Source organism: Bufo bufo, chromosome 4 (genome assembly GCF_905171765.1).
Source record: "Bufo bufo chromosome 4, aBufBuf1.1, whole genome shotgun sequence".
Classification (NCBI taxonomy): domain Eukaryota; kingdom Metazoa; phylum Chordata; class Amphibia; order Anura; family Bufonidae; genus Bufo; species Bufo bufo.
This window is the reverse complement of record NC_053392.1, coordinates 553,338,201-553,359,023: the sequence shown is the minus strand read 5'-3', so window position 1 is coordinate 553,359,023 and position 20,823 is coordinate 553,338,201. Positions and strand designations below refer to the sequence as shown.

Genomic DNA, 20,823 nt, shown 5'->3' with positions numbered 1-20,823 from the left:
CAGAATAAAAAGTTGCTCCATGGGGTAGACCCTGCTTACTGCCAGGGATGAATGTGGTAAAATATTTTTACTTTGTGAATACTATGTATCTATAGTTGTATAAATTATAAGACCTTCCAGCGGCACGTGTGCACTAGCGGCAGCACGGATCCGGCAGGCTGTTCACCCGCCGGAAAAGGCTACCGCTAGTGTGAAAGTAGCCTTATCCTACATGAAATGTAACTAAACTTCACGAGCAAATTCTCTATAACATACCCGGAGGGGGACTTATAAATAGACACTGTCATAGGAACCAACAATGTCCAAGGTCTATCCCGTGCCTTCATCGGCTTCCCAGTCAGGAGCAGCACGTGCCCGGGAACTTGAGAGCTTTGTAAAACCTTCTCTGTCTCAAAGTAGTACACAAGTGGCACAAACATTTCCCTAACTTACAAAAGTCTCTGAATAAATGCCTTCCTAATGGAGCGTGTCTTATTACAGTGCTCCCTTGTACTTTACTCGCTCAGTAAGAACAGTGCAAAGATCCGAACACAAAGATGTGTCCTCGGCCATGAAGAATTCTAACTATGCTGCGCTATTAAGAAAAAAACATCTGGGTTTCATTTCTAATACTGTAGTTTGACAATTTGTTTTTTTGAGAGTGAAAGGATCTGGGGGTAATATAGAGTGTGGTTAGTAATAACTATATCGTTACTCTACCCAGGGTTCAATGGTTTTAAGTCTTACCTACCAAACTCTGTAACAGCTCTCACTACTGCTGTATGTCTTTGCTATACTGGTGTCTTCTTATGTGGTGGAGGGGCCTGAGGGAAGGAGCCAGAACCCAAGTATGACTGCTACTTGTGCGCCCCCTGCACTGGACTATATGCAAACATTAGACGTCTTTCTTTTTAGTATATACAAAGCATTCGGAAAGTCTTCAGACCCTTCCAATTTTTCTAGTTTTTTTTATGTTGTGTCCTTGTGCTAAAAATTTATCATTGTGCACTCAATACCCCATAATGAAAATGTAACAATATGATTTGAAATCTTTGCTAATTTATTGAAAAGGAAAAATAAAATCACAGATTGTGTTCAAGTCAGGGCTCTGGCTGGGCCACTCAAGGACATTCACAGAGTTGTCCCTAAGCCACTCCTGTGTTGTCTTGGCTTTGGGCTTAGGGTCATTGTTTTGTTAGAAGGGGAGCCTTCGACCCAAAGCTTAACCCGGACATATCCCCATCTTCCCCCACTCAGCATGTAAAATGGCTAGCCTAGCAGTGAGAAATGTGAAGAAAAAAGCCTGGGGCTGCCTGGGTGAAAACAGGGATATGTTCGGGTTGTGCTCTGTACCCGGACAACCCCTTTAAGAATACCTCTGTACTTTGCTCCATTCAGCTTTCCCTCATGCTGACCAGTCTCCCTGCCCCAGCTGCTGAAAAACACCACCACAGCATCATGCTGCCACCACCATGCTTCACAATAGGGATGGTATTTGGCAGGTGATGAGCATTGCTTCGTATCGAGGCCAAAAAGCAAATCCTTCTCAGTCTGAGAATTCTTTAGGTGCTTTTTTGCAAACTCCAGACAGGCTTTCATGTGTCTTTTACTGAGGAGAGGGGTTTTTCTGGGTCCTTCTGGTGGAGTGCTGTAGTGATGTTTGACCTTCTGGAAGTTTCTCCCATCTGCACACAGGATTTTTGGAGCTCAGCCAGAGTGGCCATTGGGTTCTTAGACACCTCTTTTACCAAGGCCCTTCTCCCCCAATTACTCAGTTTGGTGGGGCTGACAGATCTAGGAAGAGCACTGGTTGTTCCAAACCTTCCATTTAAGAATTATGGAGGGCACTGTGCTCGAGAACTTTCAGTGCAGCAGAATTTTTTCTACCATTCTCTATATCTGTGTCTTTACACAATCCTGTCTCTGAGCTGCACAGGCTGATCTTTCCTCCACATGGTTTGGTTTTTGCTCTGATATTCATTGTCAGCTGTGAGACCTTATATGACAGGGCTGTGTCTTTCCAAACTATGTCCATTTAACAGAATTTACCACAGGTGGACTCCAATCAAGGTGTAGAAAGGCAAGGGTTATAAGGAATTAGGGGTAGATAATGCAGGGATTAATAGTATTACTCATCGGTCTAGGGTGGTAGGGAAAGGGTTACTCAGCCAGATGCTCGTTTCTAGGGGTTAATACTCATCTTCCAGGGGTAAATTCTCGCTTGCTTGGCTCGTTTCCCCAGGGGATGATTCTGCTTGGCTTTGCTTGTTTTCCAGGGGATGATTCCTGCTGGTGGACGGGGATGCACGGCTCAACTGCTGAGCGCTCCGCCACCGGCGGCCCCCGCTTCCGAGTAGCCCACGCTACAGGCGTGCGAGCACGCCTGTAGGCAAGTGCACGTGGGCTGGCGTGGTGATATGACATCACGGCACCAGCCTGCGCATCCCGGCGCTTCCAGGCAGAGGATAGATTTGATCCTCCTGCCTTTGAAGTGACCGCGTATCTCTGGTGTTGTAATTACAGCGCTGCAGGTACGCGGCATACAAGGGCAGGGGAGCCCTTTGTTCCCCTGCCCTTGTTATGCCAAACATCTCCGGCCCTGCCTGAGGTGTTTAGCAAAAGGCAGAGGATCTCTTTGATCCTCTGTCTTTTGATGTGCCCTCAACTGGACACATTTTTCCAGTCATCCGGGCGGCATATGAAAATAACTTCTTTAATCACCTGTGCGGTGCAACGTTTCGGCTCAATGCTAGAGCCTTTTTCAAGCAAAGAACATATACATATGGTGGGTATATAACAGGTGAAACAGCACACATCATCATCATATGACCCAATCAAAACAGTGGGTGTTAACAAAATTAGCATACATAACAATGAGAAATAATACATCAAAATATACAATGTACATTGCAAACTACAAATTGCATAGATGAAGACATGGTCAATCAATCATTGTGATTTAAATTATAATCTGATATCCATATATGATCCATAATAATAAACACCACCTCCAGTGTTGACCGTGAGAGTTGTGAAAACCAAAGTAAAATGTAAGGGGAGGAGCCAAAAAGCCTGAAAATGCTAACATACCCAGGGGATGAGGCACACGATCCACACGCCATCCCAGCGTTGTATACAATCTACTGCGCCTGCTCCGGGGAGTGCCAATCAGGTAGGCAGCTGAGAGCGTCCTGCGTCAGAGACAAATATTTGCGCATGCGCATTCCCCTTCTGCCGTTCCGCTCATCTGCCCATTCTACAGAATACTGTGCGCATGCCCAGTGCGATCCAAGCACACACGCGCCATCTTGGTTGCTGGTCAACTGCCCTACCTTCGCATATCAATGCTGTTTAAATCGGAATACAGCCTTATAATCGAGCCTAGTGCCGCAAAGTGGTAGGGGCAGTCCCCTTCACAGGGCTGCAACCCCACCCTTCCAGGCAACGTCCCGAAGACCACCACATATCACGTGGCTATCTGGGGGGGGTTACCATAAAAGTAATGCGGGCACCATTCAACTCAAGAGGGATCTCCTCAGGCCGGTGAACCAATGTATATAAAGGGCAAATCAAACAGGACGCCTAAAACAATATAGACTAAGCATTTAGGGCTTGTGTGGCTTGTACCCTTTGGCACTCCTCACTCAGGGCAGCATGTAGTAAATAAAACACTACAGTAAGTGTGCCGGATTCCCAATGGATGTGAAGCAGTGGTTCAACTTTGATCTCCATCCCTGTTTCATTCGTGTTGTGCAAGTGATCTTAAAGAGAAAAAAAGAAAAATATATAAGTATATTAAAAACATTATGAACAGTATTGCAGTTCTCCAAGTCTGCACACCTGAGAACACGCCACAAGTCACAGGTCAGAAAAGGCAAACCACCCTCTACATGATATCCCCAAAATTGTATTCCACATTCAATCCATTGGGCTTAAGGCTGCCCAACCTGTGTATCCACAGTAACTCCCTGTGTTTCAACAACTTAAGTCTATTACCACCTCGTCTAGGTAGAGGTATGTGGTCCAAGATCCAACATTACAAATCATTCTCCCTATGTCCAGCCTTAGTAAAATGTTTGGATACCGGCAAGTCAAGGCGCTTTTTCCTAATATTATACCGGTGATTGTTGAGGCGAGTTTTTAGTTCCGTAGAGGTCTCGCCCACATAAAGTGAATTACATGGACAGGACAACACGTATATAACAGAACTGGAATCGCAAGTTAAGTGAAACATAATGTCATAAGATATACCTGAACTAGGGTGTGTGAATTTCTTCCCCTTGCGAATATACCTACAGTTGACACAGCCTAGGCAGAGAAAACAACCCAGCCCAGGCTGTGCCAACGTGGTCTGTCTGGTGGTACCCTTGGAACCAATATCAACCCTAACCAACTGGTCTCGCAAATTCCTGGATCGTCGATAGGAGAACAACGGGGGATGTTTAAACTAGGGAATATTCCTGCTACAGGTACCCAATATATCCCAGTGCTTCCTGATGATCCTGTTAATAGAGGGACTTAATTCATTGTACACAGAGACAAACGGGATTCTGTCTGGTTTCTGAGCAGTTCTTTGTTTGGACAGAATGTCATTCCTATCAAGGCCGCATACTCTGTCCCTGTGTTCAGCCAGCAACCGATAGGGATATCCCCTGTCCCGGAACTTGGTTATCATGGAATCCAGGGCAGGATCAAGTTTACTTTGATCAGTCACTATGCGTTTCACCCTGAGAAATTGGGAAAAAGGAAGCGACTGAATCATCTTTCTGGGATGGGAGCTATTATAACACAAGAACGTGTGAGTGTCTGTAGGTTTCGTGTAAAGTTCAGTGTGTAATGTGCCTGCACCGCATATGACCCTGGTGTCTAAAAACTGGATCTCAGTATTAGAGTGTACAAGTATAAACTGCAAGTTCTCATCCTGGTTATTCAAGAACATGTGAAAATCCAACAACTGGGCCTCATTGCCACTCCAGATGAGGAAGATGTCGTCGATATATCTCCACCACCTCAGCACATGTCTGAAGTGGTGGGACAGATAGACGACATCTTCCTCAACACTGCGTATTTGCGTACGTAGGGGCAGGGCTTTTTTTCTGGCGGAACGCACCGGAACGGCGTTCCGCCACCTTTTGACATCGCAGCCTGCGATGTATCAGCGGGGAGGGACTGGGAGGAGGAGCTGGGGGCCGGTACGTTCACTGTGCTCCGGCCCCGCAGCTCCAGTAGAGACTTATAAAATGTGTAATTAAATGAATAATGATTCATGCTGCCCCCTCAGTAGTATAACTTTCAATATATTGTACTCACAGGGCTACTGTTATCGTAATGCAGGCCGGCCGGGCAGACGAGCGGCAGCGTCACTGACTGACGTCACGTGCCTGCACCGCCTACTTTATGAATGAAGTAGGCGGCGCAGTCACGTGACGTCAGTCAGTGACGCTGCCGCTCGTCTGCCCGGCCGGCCTGCATTACGATAACAGTAGCCCTGTGAGTACAATATATTGAAAGTTATACTACTGAGGGGGCAGCATGAATCATTATTCATTTAATTACACATTTTATAACTGTACTGGAGTGGCAATGGGGGGTCTGTGGATGACACTGTTATGGGGTGGAGGTCTGTGGATGACACTGTTATGGGGTGGGGGGGGTCTGTGGATGGCACTGTTATGGGGTGGGGGGGTCTGCGGATGGCACTGTTATGGGGTGGGGGGGTCTGTGGATGGCACTGTTATGGGGTGGAGGGGGGTCTGTGGATGGCACTGTTATGGGGTGGGGGGGTCTGTGGATGGCACTGTTATAGGATGGGGGGTCTGTGGATGGCACTGTTATGGGGTGGAGGGGGGTCTGTGGATGGCACTGTTATGGAGTGGGGGGGTTTGTGGATGGCACTGTTATGGGGTGGGGGGGTCTGTGGATGGCACTGTTATGGGGTGGGGGGGTCTATGGATGGCACTGTTATAGGATGGGGGGGGGGGGGGTCTGTGGATGGCACTGTTATAGGATGGGGGATCTGTGGATGCCATCCCCAGATCCTCCACCCCATAACAGTGCCATCCCCAGATCCCCCATTAACAGTGCCATCCCCAGATCCCCCATTAACAGTGCCATCCCGATCTGGGGGGTTTCTTTGCTGGGCTGGACTTTTATAGCCCCCCCAAAATTTTACTTGCATCCCTGTTCTCTAAAGGGGCGGTTTTAGGGGGCGGTCCTAGGGGTGGGTAGGGGGGCGGTCTTAGGGGTGGGTAGGGGGGCGGTCTTAGGGCTGGGTAGGGGGCAGTCCTAGGGTTAGGTAGGGGCGTGGCCAGGGGAGGGGGGGTGAGTTCCATCACCTTTTCTCTGAGAAAAAAAGCCCTGCGTAGGGGCCACATGGGACCCCACGCCACGCCGCGTTGTTGTAAATAAAAAACATCCTGAAAAAGAAAGTAATTGTATTGCAAAATGATATTCAGCAATGTAATAATGAAGTCTGATGCTTGAGCAGTATACGCTGACAATCTGAGCATCCTTGTGACGGCTGAAATGCCTCTTTCGTGTACAGTACAATCAAAGTATATATCGAAGTTACATCAAAGGAGGCAAGCAATACAGGGGAGGAGTGAGCCAAATCAACTTCTCCAAGCTTAACCAGGAAGTCTGGCGTGTCCTGTATATAAGAACTACCTTCTATTGAGTAATGCTGCAGAACCTTGTCCAAAAAATAGCAATATTGCTAAAGATGGAGTCAGAGCCGAGACAATAGGACGTCACGGGGGATCAACCAGGGTCTTGTGAATATATCTATCTATATATATATATATATATATATATATATATATATATATACAACCTGGGGACATATACACTGTATAAGTATATATACAGACATGTATGCAATTTACAGGGGCCTACATACATATCTATATATATACATCCATATACTGGACACATTGGGGAATATATACAGTGGATATATTCCACGGGTGTAGGGCTGACGTCATCGGCACAGGCGCACCGAGGAAGGAGCAGCCAAGCGAGCGTCCTTCTCTCAGAGCGCCTGCGCCGAATGAGGACCGTACATTAACAATTATATTAATTCAAATACTGAAAATTGCTGTTTGGGGGGTGACAGAAGCCCTTTAAGCAATCACATTCAAAATCATGTTAAATAGGAGTCAGCATACACCTGCCATCATTTAAAGTGTCTCTGATTAACCCCAAATAAAGTTCAGCTGCTCTAGTTGGTCTTTCCTGAAATTTTCTTAGTCGCATCCCACAGCAAAAGCCATGGTCCACAGAGAGCTTCCAAAGCATCAGAGGGATCTCATTGTTAAAAGGTATCAGTCAGGAGAAGGGTACAAAAGAATTTCCAAGGCATTAGCTATACCATGGAACACAGTGAAGACCGTCATCATCAAGTGGAGAAAATATGGCACAACGGTGACCTTACCAAGAACTGGACGTCCCTCCAAAATTGATGAAAAGACGAGAAGAAAACTGGTCTGGGAGGCTACCAAGAGGCCTACAGCAACATTAAAGGAGCTGCAGGAATATCTGGCAAGTACTGGCTGTTTGGTACATGTGACAACAATCTCCCATATTCTTCATATGTCTGGGCTATGAGGTAGAGTGGCAAGACGAAAGCCTTTTCTTACGAAGAAAAACATCCAAGCCAGGCCTCATTTTGCAAAAACACATCTGAAGTCTCCCAAAAGCATGTGGGAAAAGGTGTTATGGTCTGATGAAACCAAGGTTGAACTTTTTGGCCATAATTCCAAAAGATATGTTTGGCGCAAAAACAACACTGCACATCACCAAAAGAACACCATACCCACAGTGAAGCATGGTGGTGTCAGCATCATGCTTTGGGGCTGTTTTTCTTAAGCTGGAACTGGGGCCTTAGTTAAGCTAGAGGGAATCATGAACAGTTCCAAATACCAGTCAATATTGGCACAAAACCTTCAGGCTTCTGCTAGAAAGCTGAACATGAAGAGGAACTTCATCTTTCAGCATGACAACGACCCAAAGCATACATCCAAATCAACAAAGGAATGGCTTCACCAGAAGAAGATTAAAGTTTCAGAATGGCCCAGCCAGAGCCCAGACCTGAATCCGATTGAAAATCTGTGGGGTGATCTGAAGAGGGCTGTGCACAGGAGATGCCCTCGCAATCTGACAGATTTGGAGTGTTTTTGCAAAGAAGAGTGGGCACATCTTGCCAAGTCAAAATGTGCAATGCTGATAGACTCATACAAAAAAAGACTGAGTGCTGTAATAAAATCAAAAGGTGCTTCAATAAAGTATTAGTTTGAGGGTGTGCACACTTATGCAACCATATTATTTTATTTTTATATTTTTTTTTTCCCTCTACCTAAAAGATTTCAGTTTGTTTTTCAATTGAGTCGTACAGTTTATAGGTCACATTAAAGGTGGAAAAAGTTCTGAAAGGATTTATCTTTGTCTCGTTTTTTTTTTACATCACAGAAACCTGACATTTTAACAGGGGTGTGTAGACTTTTTATATCCACTGTATATATATATATATATATATATATATATACTGTATACATACCTGACACTTCCTTCTACAGTTACAATACTTTACATTAGGAAACTGAAGTCAATTATACCAGAGGTTTGGGTTTGTGGCCCACGGACAGCACAAGATATAACAAGTTAATTAAGAGGTGTGCGTCTATTTTACTCTGGCGGAATGTTTGCTAAGACTTGTGTTTGAAACGCGTCTCTAGTGAATGTGCCTCAATATGTTGGGACTTGTGCATCAATATGAAGACCAAGCATTTGATTCATATGTCAGATAAGGGAGGCTGGTAACTGTAGCATGGCATCTATAGGTAAGGATATGTGAATGGTTTGTGTTCTGACCTGACTGCATACTAGTTCTATCTCTTACATTCATGTGTATGAGGATAACAGGGAATTGAAGGAACTGAGACCTACCAAGTCCTAAGTGCTGGACATAGGAAATCAGAGTGGCAGTAAGGATTGATGGAGACAGGGGGCGGCAGAGCTCGAAGTCTGCAAGGGGCTGATTCAGCCAATAGTGAGAAATGGTTGTTTTGGGGTTGTTGTTTTTTTGCAACTCTTCGTGTTCTTCACCAGAGTAGCATTTTGTTTTGGCCTCTGGTTTTCTGTTAAAAAAAAAAAAGTTCATGCAGGTCTGATTAAAAAAAATACAAAAAAGCAAAACTTTGCACCATGAACTGTTAAGCATCTGCCATTTGCTTTCATTCTCTACTGGCATTTTTTTGGGGGGAGCTGAAAATTAATTCTCCCAGAGTTCAGTAGCATGGATTCAGTCCTACCTCACTCCACAGTACCGCCTTGCTCCTACTCCTATTACTTCTGAGCATGCATGGAACAACACTCTGCTGGCAAAACCAGAAATATAGGAAAGCATCCAAAATCAATGAAAAAATGAAAAAAAGTTTATGGCTTTATAGATTCTTCATTAAAACCCATCACATAGAAAAAGATGAACACCACTTATGCTTTTCAGGCCACTAAGGCCCTAAAGTCATAGCTACAGCTTGCTAGCCTGAAATGCATAAGCGGTGTTCATTGTTTCTATGGGATGGATTTTAATGAGGAATCGATAAAGTCTTAAACCTTTCATTGCGCTACTATCGTGCTGCTTTGTGCACACAGTCAGACCAACTGTTCTTGAGTATGTCGCTTTGATTAGCAAGTGGCGACTATCCTGAATGACTGAAAGCTGTACCTTTAGGCCTCTTTCACACGGGCGTCCCGGATTTGCTCCGGATGCGTCGCGTGTGCATTACGGGAAAACCGCGCGAGTAGGCGCGCAATTTCAGTCAGCTTTGACTGCGATTGCGTTCCGATGTTTGCACGCGCGTGAGAAAAAACTGGATGTGATACCCAGACCCGAACCCAGACTTCTTCACTGAAGTTCGGGTTTGGGTTAGGTGTTCTATTCATTTTATTATTTTCCCTTATAACATGGTTATAAGGGAAAATAATAGCATTCTTAATACAGAATGCATAGTAAAATGTGCCTTGAGGAATTAAAAAAATAAAATAAAAAATTAACTCACCTCATCCACTTGTTTGCGCAGCCGGCATCGTCTTTTTTCTTCTTCTTTCAGGACCTGCAAAAGGTCCTTTGATTACATAATCGCGCTCACCACGTGGGAGAAGAAAGAAGATAATGCCGGCTCCGCAAACAAGTAGATGAGGTGAGTTAATTTATATATTTTTTTTAACCCCTCATGGCACATTTTAGTATGCATTCTGTATTAAGAATGCTATTATTTTCCCTTATAACCTTGCTATAAGGGAAAATAATACAGTGAGTAGACTTTAATGGGCTTGCTCATCCTTATCATCTCCTAGCAACCATGCGTGAAAATTGCACCGCATCCACACTTGCTTGCGGATGGATGCTTGCGATTTTCTTGCGTTGCATGAAAAACGCAGAATATAGAACATGCTGCGATTTTCACGCAACGCACAAGTGATGCGTGAAAATCACTGCTCATCTGCACAGTCCCATTGGAGTGAATGGGTCCGGATTTAGTGCGGGTGCAATGCGTTTACCTCACGCATTGCACCCGTGCTGAAGTCTCGCCCGTGTGAAAGGGGCCTTAGGGTATGTTTACATGTACAAAGTTTTTTCAAATAGGGCAGATTTTGATGCACAAATGTTATGCTGCCAGATTGCCGCAGATTTTACCCTTTGCATTGCACATGAAGAAATCTGGGGCAAATGTCTGCTACATAAATTTAAATACACACCCTCATTTCAAGTTATGTGCGGATTTCACTGCAGACACTCTCCGTAGCATGTGGATCAGATTTTTTAATTCCACAAACTGCATAAACATTTCCTGTGTTGTTCTATTGATACTATATTGGTTTCTCATTGAAGCAGTATAATTCTATAGATTGGTGTCAGGACTGTAGACCCCTGCTGTACACAAGAATTCATGGCCACTATATACTCCACATACACTGAGCAAAAATATAAACGCAAAACTTTTGGTTTTGCTCCAATTTTGCATGAGCTGAACTCAAAGATCTGAAACATTAACAAAAGACCCATTACTCTCAAATATTGTTCACAAATCTGTCTAAATCTGTGTTAGTGAGCACTTCTCCTTTGCCAAGATAATCCATCCCACCTCACAGGTGTGGCATATCAAGGTGCTGATTACACAGCATGAATATTGCACAGGTGTGCCTTAGACTTCCCACAATAAAGGCCACTCTGAAATGTGCAGTTTGATCACAGCACAATGCCACAGATATCACAATGTTTGAGGTAGCGTGCAATTGGCATGCTGACTGCAGGAATGTCTACCAGAGCTGTTGCCCCTGCAATGAATGTTGATTTCTCTACCATAAGCCGTCTCCAAAGGCGTTTCAGAGAATTTGGCAGTACATCCAACCGGCCTAACAACCGCAGACCATGTGTAACCACCCCAGCCCAGGACCTCCACATCCAGCATGTTTACCTCTATGATCGTCTGAGACCAGCCACCCGGACAGCTGCAGCAACAATCGGTTTGCATAACCAAAGAATTTCTGCACAAACTGTCAGAAACCGTCTCAGGGAAGCTCATCTGCATGCTCGTTGTCCTCATCGGGGTCTGGACCTGACTGCAGTTCGTCGATTTAAGTGGGCAAATGCTCACATTCGATGGCGTCTGGCACGTTGGAGAGGCGTTCTTTTCATGGATGAGTCACGGTTTTCACTGTTCAGGGCAGATGGCAGACAGCGTGTGTGGCATCGTGTGGGTGAGCGGTTTGCTGACGTCAACGTTGTGGATCGAGTGGCCCATGGTGGCGGTGGGGTTATGGTATGGGCAGGCGTATGTTATGGACAATGAACACAGGTGCATTTTATTGATGTCATTTTGAATGCACAGAGATACCGTGACGAGATCCTGAGGCCCATTGTTGTGCCATTTATCCACGACCATCACCTCATGTTGCAGCATGATAATGCACGGCCCCATATTGCAAGTATCTGTACACAATTCCTGGAAGCTGAAAACATCCCAGTTCTTGCATGGCCAGCATACTTACCGGACATGTCACCCATTGAGCATGTTTGGGATGCTCTGGATCGGCGTATACGACAGCGTGTTCAAGTTCCTGCCAATATTCTGCAACTTCGCACAGCTATTGAAGAGGAGTGGACCAACATTCCACAGGCCACAATCAACAACCTGATCAACTCTATGCGACAGAGATGTATTGCACTGCGTGAGGCAAAACTGTGCACATTTCAGAGTGTCCTTTTATTGTGGGCAGTCTAAGGCACACCTGTGCAATATTCATGCTGTGTAATCAGCACCTTGATATGACACACCTGTGAGGTGGGATGGATTATCTCGGCAAAGGAGAAGTGCTCACTAACACAGATTTAGACAGATTTGTGAACAATATTTGAGAGTAATGGGTCTTTGGGTGAAAGGGGCCTTTGAAAGGACACTCTGAAATGTATGTAGAAAATGTTTCAGATCTTTGAGTTCAGCTCATGCAAAATGGGAGCAAAACCGAAAGTGTTGCGTTTATATTTTTGCTCAGTGTATATAGATCTTTCCATTGTGGTGTCACTTCTCGGTATGTAAGGGAGTTGCTTGAGTTATATAAAAACTTGGGCAACTCCTGTAAACTGCCTAAAATAACAATTGAATGTATACCATTTTTTCCCTCTGCTTCTTCCTGCAATCTGCTTCAGTCCTCACCACGGCTCTTTGTTTTGCTGGATGCAGCGATTATGTTTTTTGCACAGCTGAGGCCAGCATCTATTTCCACTCACTTAAATAGCATCTGTCAGCATGATCAACCCTATTAAAGCAGGCATATTGCCTGGTAGGGTTGATTATGCTGACTAAAAGGAAACCATTCTTTTGTCTCTAGGGTTAATATTTGCTGATTTATTGTCCTTTTTATATTTAAGCAAATTAACTATTTGGAGCACCAAGGGGCTGGCTGCGGTGCTAGGAGCACAGCTATCGTAACACTCCTGTACTCTCTGTACTCCCCCTCCCCTTTTGATTAGCAGGGCTAGACATCTCATCTAGTCCTGTGTTCTCAAGCCAGCACAAAGTCTCCTCAGTGACTCGGCCTTTGCACAGTGGATCAGATGCGGAAGCAGCAGCAGATCCATTGCGCAAGAGCCAAGTTGACTAAATGGCCCCTCCGCAGTGGATCTGATGAGCTTGTAAAGCAGCGCTCATTGGATCCACTTCGCAGGCACTGAGTCACTTAGCCAACTCTGTGCTGGCACGAGACCACAGGACTAGATGAGATGTCTAGCCCTATCAATCAAAAGAGGAGAGAGAGTACAGAGCACAGGGGTGTTACGCTAGCGGTGCTCTTAGCACTATGGCCAGCCCCTTGGTGCTCCAAATAGTTAATTTTCTTAAATATATAAAGGACAATAAATATGCCATGTTGACAGATGTTCTTTAACCACTTCCGGACCTCCGCCATAAATGTATGGAGGAAGTCCGATCTTTAAACTTCAACTTTAAACTTAGGAAAAGTAAAAAAAATTAAAAAGTATATATCAGAAGGTCATTGCGGAACGGAAGCACGGAACCCCATGGAAACACTCCGTAGTGCTTCCTCTCCGTGCCTCCACACCGCTAAAAAAATAGAACATATTCTATTTTTTTGCTGTGCGGACTTATCATGGACCTATTCAAGTTGAATGGGTCTGGATCTGTTGCGGCAGTCGCACGGATGGTGCCTGTGCATTGGGGACCGCAAATTGCGGTCCCCAATGCACGGAAAGGCCGAACAACGGCCGTGTGAATGAGCCCTTAAAGGAAGAGGATAAACAGAAGTGTGTGGCCTGTTGCAGTTGTTTACTGGGTATGATGGTAGATGGAAGTTTAGACCCTTTGCAATGAATCTTGTTCATTGAAGCGTTGTTTCACCTACGGGGTGTGTCAATTCACAGAGAAATGGGGCAGATTTACTATTAAAAATTTGCATTTTTTAGCATATTTTCTGCAGAAAAACTGGCTTGTATGCCATGTGGCGGACCGCACATGTCCAGCACTATATAGAGAATGCGTAAGCTTGTTCGCGGTTGCGGACAAGAACAGGACATGTTCTATCTTTCTTGCGGGGCCACGGAATGGAACAACGGATGCGGACAGCACACGGTGTGCTGTCCGCATCTTTTGCGGCCCCATTGACATGAATCAGTCCGCACCCATTCCGCAAATTTGCGGAATGGATGCGGATCCATTTATACGGTCCTGTGAATGCACCCTATACTAACGGCAGAATAAAGTAGAGACAGGTGAGTTGATTTCAGCAGTCTGTCAGTTAAAAGTTAAAAGTAAGTGGTTGCCGAGAACCAACATCACAATCATTGCAGACTGGGCCTGGAAAAGAGTCCCGGCCACCTGAGAAGAGTCCTGGTTATTCATGAATTCCTGCTCTCCCGCCCACCTGCTGATGGCTGACAGTCTTCTACCTAGTTTTCTCCCTTTCTCTCTAGGAGAGAACTGCCAATCATCAGCAGGAATTATCAATAACCATGACTCTTCTCAAGTAGATTTGACTCTTTTTTTTTTTTTCTCAAGGCATGTGCTGCAATGATTATGGTGCTGGTTCTCGGCAACTACTTACTTTTAGCTCATGAGTGACACACCGCTGAAATCAGCATTTCTGTCACTACTTTACTTTATACTGCCCTCAGTGAGGTCAGCATAAAGTTGATGATAGGTTCTCTTTAAATAAAAAATCTGGACAACCTTCTTAAAGAAGGAGCTGTCACGTCTACTGACATGTCTGTTTTACTAACTACTTACCCCATGTCATAATTCTGGAGGATCTATCTTATGACTCCATGTTGTTTCATTCATCTATTATTCCCACTAAAAGTTATGAATGAATTGAGAAGTTGTACAATAACCATTGTATCTTCTGTATAGCGAAGAGTAGATATCTGAAGAGCTGCTTCATCCATAAAACTAACACAGGTGGTCACACAGCATTTCTCCCCCATGGTGCATGCACCACATTTATCATCAATAGGGCATACTCCTCAAAATTGTAGAAAATATTTCAAGTAAGTCATCCTTCAAAGAGGGCTGAAATACACTCTTTTTATGAATCTGGTGTTTTGAGTAATTTAGTTTCACATTGTATCTAATGGTTTATCGTGTTTTATAGAACTCTTTTATTTATACTTTTTCTTTTAATAACAATAGGCCTGTGAATGGTGGATAGAGCAAGCCATAGGAATGTCAGACTGTAAGACATTCCTCTCATGTGTCAGCAGTCCTGAAAATATTATCCATTATAAAACACAAGGATTTACTCCATAATCATCTGACAAGTTCAGGGAGGGCAGTGTGTAATATATCCATTTAGGAGCATTTATTTTATGCACTTATATAGCGCTGCTATGTTCTGCAGCGTTTTAGATTGTGAGCCAATGGGGCTCACAATATAAGTTCTCTATCAATGTGTCTTTGGAGTGTGTGAGGAAACCGAAGAACCTGGAGGAAACCCACACAAACACAGGGAGAACATACAAACCATAAAGATTTTGTCCTTAGTCGTATTCGAACCTAATGTAATACTTTAGGAGGCATTTAATGACTATATGTTATTATAATAAAATTATGCTTTATACTGTCATGTGTAAGTAAAATATATACCGTATTTTTCACCCCATAAGACGCACTCCCCCCCCCCAAAGTGGGGGCAAAATGTCACTGCGTCTTATGGGTCAAATACTAATGAGCGCTTTCCATTATGGAAGCGCTCATTAGTACCGGAGGACCGGGAAGCAGTGAATGAAGTGCTCCCCAGGCCTTGTACTCACCACTTCCTGGTCCTCTGCTGTCGGCTATGCTGTGGCTGCGCACAGCGTGAGGGCGCTCTGTGACCTCAGGCTGTGTGCGTCGGGTCACAGCACAGCCGACAGTAGGAAGAAGAAGAGAGAGTGCTGGAGCAGAGCAGGACAGGTAAGTGGATTTCTTTTATTTTATTTGCTCTGAGGCTTGGAGCTGATATATGGCATGGGGGCTGATCTGAGGCTGGGGGCTAATATATGGCATGGGGCTGATATGTGAGGGTTGATCTGAGGCTGGCGGCTGATATATGGCATGGGGGCTAATATATGACATGGGGCTCATATATGGCATGGGAGTTGATCTGAGGCTGGCGGCTGATATATGACATGGGGGCTGATCTGAGGCTGGGGGCTGATATATGCATGGGGGCTGATATGAGGCTGGGGGCTGATATATGGCATGGGGGCTGATCTGAGGCTGGGGGCTGATATATGGCATGGGGGCTGATCTGAGGCTGGGGGCTGATATATGCATGGGGGCTGATCTGTGGCATGTGGGTCTCATCTGAGGTCTGAATGGGGGCCCCTATTAATATTGTGGGTCTGATCTGAGGTCTGATTAACATTGGGGGTCTGATTGAGGCTGTTAGCTGAGGTCTGATTAACATTGGGGGTCTGATTGTTGGTCTGATCTGAGGTCTAATGAAAAATATTTTTTCTTATTGTCCTCTAAAACCTAGGTGCGTCTTATGGGCCGGTGCGTCTTATAGGGTGAAACAAACGGTATATAGTGAAACTGTGTATTATGTAAAAGCTTCTGTGCTCCTAAATAAATTGACCCAGATTTCCTATTGGCAACAGTCCAAATTATCTGTTTGCAGCAGATTTGTACCTATGACACTGACTGACCTGTTACATGTGCGCTTGGCAGCTGAAGGCATCTGTGTTGGTCCCATGTTCATATGTGCCCGCATTGCTGAGAAAAAACGACACTTTAATATATGAAAATGAGCCTCTGGGATCAACAGGGTCGTTGCTGTTACACCTAGAGGCTCTGCTCTCTCTGCAACTACCGCGCCCTCTGCACTTTAATTGACAGGGCCAGGCAGTGAAAACGACATCATGCCTGACAACTTTAATTAGGAAACATAATGGTATGCATACAGTATGACAGACGTGGGATTTTTTTTGTAGTAGTGCATGTTCACACGACTAGCAGCACTTGTCGGATGAAGATCTTACATAACATGAATATTAGGATAGCGTTAAGACGATGGCGTCTATCTTGCAGCTTGTGAATGAAATACAAGTTTTCAACTGCTGGGAGACGTCTGGTAACACAAGGCAGTTTTGTAAATACAGAGTTTAATGTTTCCATGGTAACCAAATATTTGTGAGAATTTGTGAAATCCTGTTCTATTTTATTAAAAGCTGGCTTGTAAATGGCATGGCCGGGACACACAACAGTTAGTGCCTTTCTTTTTCTCTCCTTCCCTTTCTTTAAATTTGTGATTGACAAAAGAAAAACAAAACATTTATATACCGCACAATGCAAAATGCATCAGAGGACATGGAGGGATTTTGTGTCGTTCTTCGTCCTTCTGCTCAGCTTTCTCCTTAAAGGGCTCCATTCACTGAATGTAAAAGCAGTAAATGATTGATGATCCAGCCACTAAGGACTGGCACGATGCTGAGCTATATTGTCCACAGTCCACATGGTGAGCATCATTCAGTGTTGGACTGTATACAGGGTATATAGAGTGTATTCTAAGGATGCCCCTTCTGAGGGCCCATCTACCTTGACTTTATATTGGGCTAACTGGCTTGTGAAATTGTTAGGCATCTTTTGCTGATGTATGTGACTGGGTGGCTTCTGCTTCATAGTGTGTGATCTGTTTTACCTTTTTGTTTTATACGGTAGATATTTATTTATTTATTTATTATGTAGTACTTTGAGAAAGCTAGTTATAAGAAATGAGAATCTTTTTGTGTCTGTGCCTCCTGTAGATTTATGGGGTCATTTATCACACTGGTGTAAAGTAGAACTGGCTTATAGCAACCAATCACATTGCACCTTTAATTTTTGACAGCTCCTTTGGAAAATGAAAGGTAGCGTCTGATTGGTTGCTATCAGGGGTGGATTGGGAACTTAAAGTGGCCCTGGAAAAAATACTAAAAGTAGCCCCATGTTGTTGGTAGGTTCAAACTCACAGAAGACAGGCTGAAACAAGTAGGCGGGGACAACCGAAGTAGGTGTGCCCTGTAATACTGTAGTGCAGCGCAGAATACCGCCCCAGCAGAACCAAATACGACAGGACAGCACAAAATACTGCCGCCCTCACCATTGTATTCAGCTATATCACCATCATGAAGACAGTAATACAGCTGAGTTCAGGAAGGCACTGCCGCAGTTGAGAATCAGATCATTATGTATCTGGCCTGTGGCCAACAAGAGGGCTTGAGTGGCCCCCTGGACATTGACCCACCAGGAAATTTCCCTGTAGGGTCTATAGCCAATCCGCCCCTGGTTGCTATGGACAACTAAGCCAGTTTGATAAATGACCCCATTAATGTTATTGTCATGTTGGAGAGTGAGGGTTGATCAGGTGACTCCCTGATGGTTTTGTATTAAGGGTTTTCTTCTCACTGTTGAAATCATGACCAAGTTTGCAGAAATGCAGCCTCAAATCTGCAAGGAACATCTTCCTTGCTTTTTAGTTGGCTGAAGACCATCATTCATGTGATGCTTCAGATCTTCTGCAGACCAACAACCTTGTGTTTAAACTGGAAAAGAAGGGGGCATGGCCTGGACCCAGTGGAAAATGTTCGCTTAGTCCAGGAGCTTCTGCTCACAGCAACTATATAGGAGACATAACTACTCACTAAGGGCCTGTGCACATGAATATATTTTTCTCCGTGTCCATTTTTTTGCGGCCAGTATGTGGAACCAATCATTTCAATGGGGTCACAAGAAAAACAGAAATTAGTCCGTGTCCAAACAGATATGTCCGCAAGTCCATTCTGCAAAAAAATAGAACATGTCCTGTTCTTGTCCATTTTGCAGACAAGGACAGGCATTATTACAATGGATCCGCAAAAAAAATGAATGTAACAGGGTCGTCACATGGATGTCATCCGTTTTTTTTGCGGACCACAAAATACATATGGTCGTGTGCATGAGCCCTAACTTTGTTTTTTTATTGGGAAAAAAAACAACCTGCATTACTTACCAAGACTTCCTCTGCTCCCTCGACCTATACTGGAAACATACTGTACTTGCTGCTTTCCTCTTATAAGGCCTCTAGTCTGCAGGAGTCCTCTGCTTCCCACCGAGAATAATCCCACCACAGTGGCTACACTGGTCCTCAAAGTTCAACAGTGGACACCAGTCAACACCTGACCGAGGAACTCTCTGTCTCCTGTGGCCTTTCTCCTTCGGAGTTCCGACCATCAGGACATCTCTCACAACAAACCTTCAGCCATAACAGCACTGTGTGTCCCCAGGTGAGTGCATCACCCCTTACACCCATGCTAGCCAAACAGGGTGGAGTAGCAAGGCTGCCATCAGTACCCCACTGTGCTAAATCTGACTGGGCCACTTCTCCAGGGGACCAAAGTGCCCTTTTTTAAGTTTGGATGTGCTTGCATCCAGATATTACAGTAGTTTCAGTTAGGGATAAGCAGTTTAAATTACTGGATGAAGTTTTGCATAGTCTATTACTGAAAGAGGTTTCCGAGCTAATAAAAAAGCTCCGATATGTATCTGAATGCTTACATGATGATGTCACCAAAGCTCAGAAGTAATTATTTTCATTTGCTCTATTCATTTCCTTTGTTACATACCATTATCTATATTTAGCACCTTTGTTTTAATGCTGTCAGGGCTTGCTGATGTTGAGATTACCAATGTGAAAGACTACATGACTGTCCCATTACTACAATGGGTAAGGTAGTTACTCCATATCTACTCTGCTGTTTGTTAATCTTTGACTTTCCATTATCGCTACCCAGCATTTGAAACACAATCTCTCTATAGACAGAGAGAGAGTCACGGAGAAGTAACGATTAGAAGCATATGATGCATGATGATGCAGTGAGGATTCAGAGTACAAGACAGGGTCAAGTCACTGCATTCGCCAAACCCAGACCTGTCCATCAGGCTCCCAGATAGAGACGTGTGATGCGTCACATGTTTCTACTGCTCCAGAGTCCAGTGGTGGCGTGCCTTACATCACTCTATCCAACACTCAGTATTGTGCTTGGTGATGTAAGGATGCATGCAGCTGCTCGGCCATGAAAACTCATTCCATGAAGCTGTTGGTGCAGTCTTTGTGCTGATGTTAATACCAAAAGAGGTTTTGAGCTCTGCAGTTATTGAGTCAGCAGAGAGATAGCGACTTTTAAAGGGGTTCTCTGGGAATTAAGAAAATGAAAATACTGAAATATTACTTTATTTTAAATATATTCCCAAATACCTTACATTAGTTATAATGGCTCGTTTTGTCTGGGGAGCAATCATTAGGAGAAACAAAATGGCCGCCGTCCTATTAGTACACACAAAACCTGTCCTAATAACACAGCAGGACAAGTGACTTTAAAACACTGAGGTAAAGATCTGCCTCATCCTCCTCTCTGCTCTGCTTGTCAGGGATTATGATCCTGAATACAGATGATAAAATCTTTAGCTGAATCTCTGTTGGACTTGAGTTCATGAGCAGATGTGGCTAATGAGCAGCAGCACTTGAATGCAGTCTCCATTACTACAGCCTGACATTACCACAGTCTGTCCTGTCCGTCCTCTCTGTACTTCATGTCTCCTCATGAACTCTATTCCCACAAAGATTCTGCTAAATATCATATTAAACTGTATTCAGAATCATAATCCTGACAACCAGAGCAGAGAGGAGGATGAGGCAGCTTTTTACCTCAGCGTTGTGAAATAACTTGTCCTCCTGGTTTTGTGTGTACTGACAGGACAACGGCCATTTTGTTTCTCCTAATCATTGCTCCCTAGACAAAATGAGCCATTATAACTAATGAAAGGTATTTGG

At 44.4% G+C, this 20,823-nt stretch overlaps 1 protein-coding gene across 1 annotated transcript in view; it reads left to right on the top strand.

Moving 5' to 3' along the window:
• Positions 1-15,954, top strand: part of AFTPH (aftiphilin) — a 98,355-nt gene extending 82,401 nt beyond the window's left edge. Inside the window, exons 11-12 of the transcript XR_005778515.1 lie at positions 6,524-6,533; positions 15,945-15,954. The gene's annotated coding sequence lies outside the window, so the exon portion shown is untranslated. The remainder of the gene's footprint in view (positions 1-6,523; positions 6,534-15,944) is intronic.
• Positions 15,955-20,823: the final 4,869 nt, after the last annotated feature.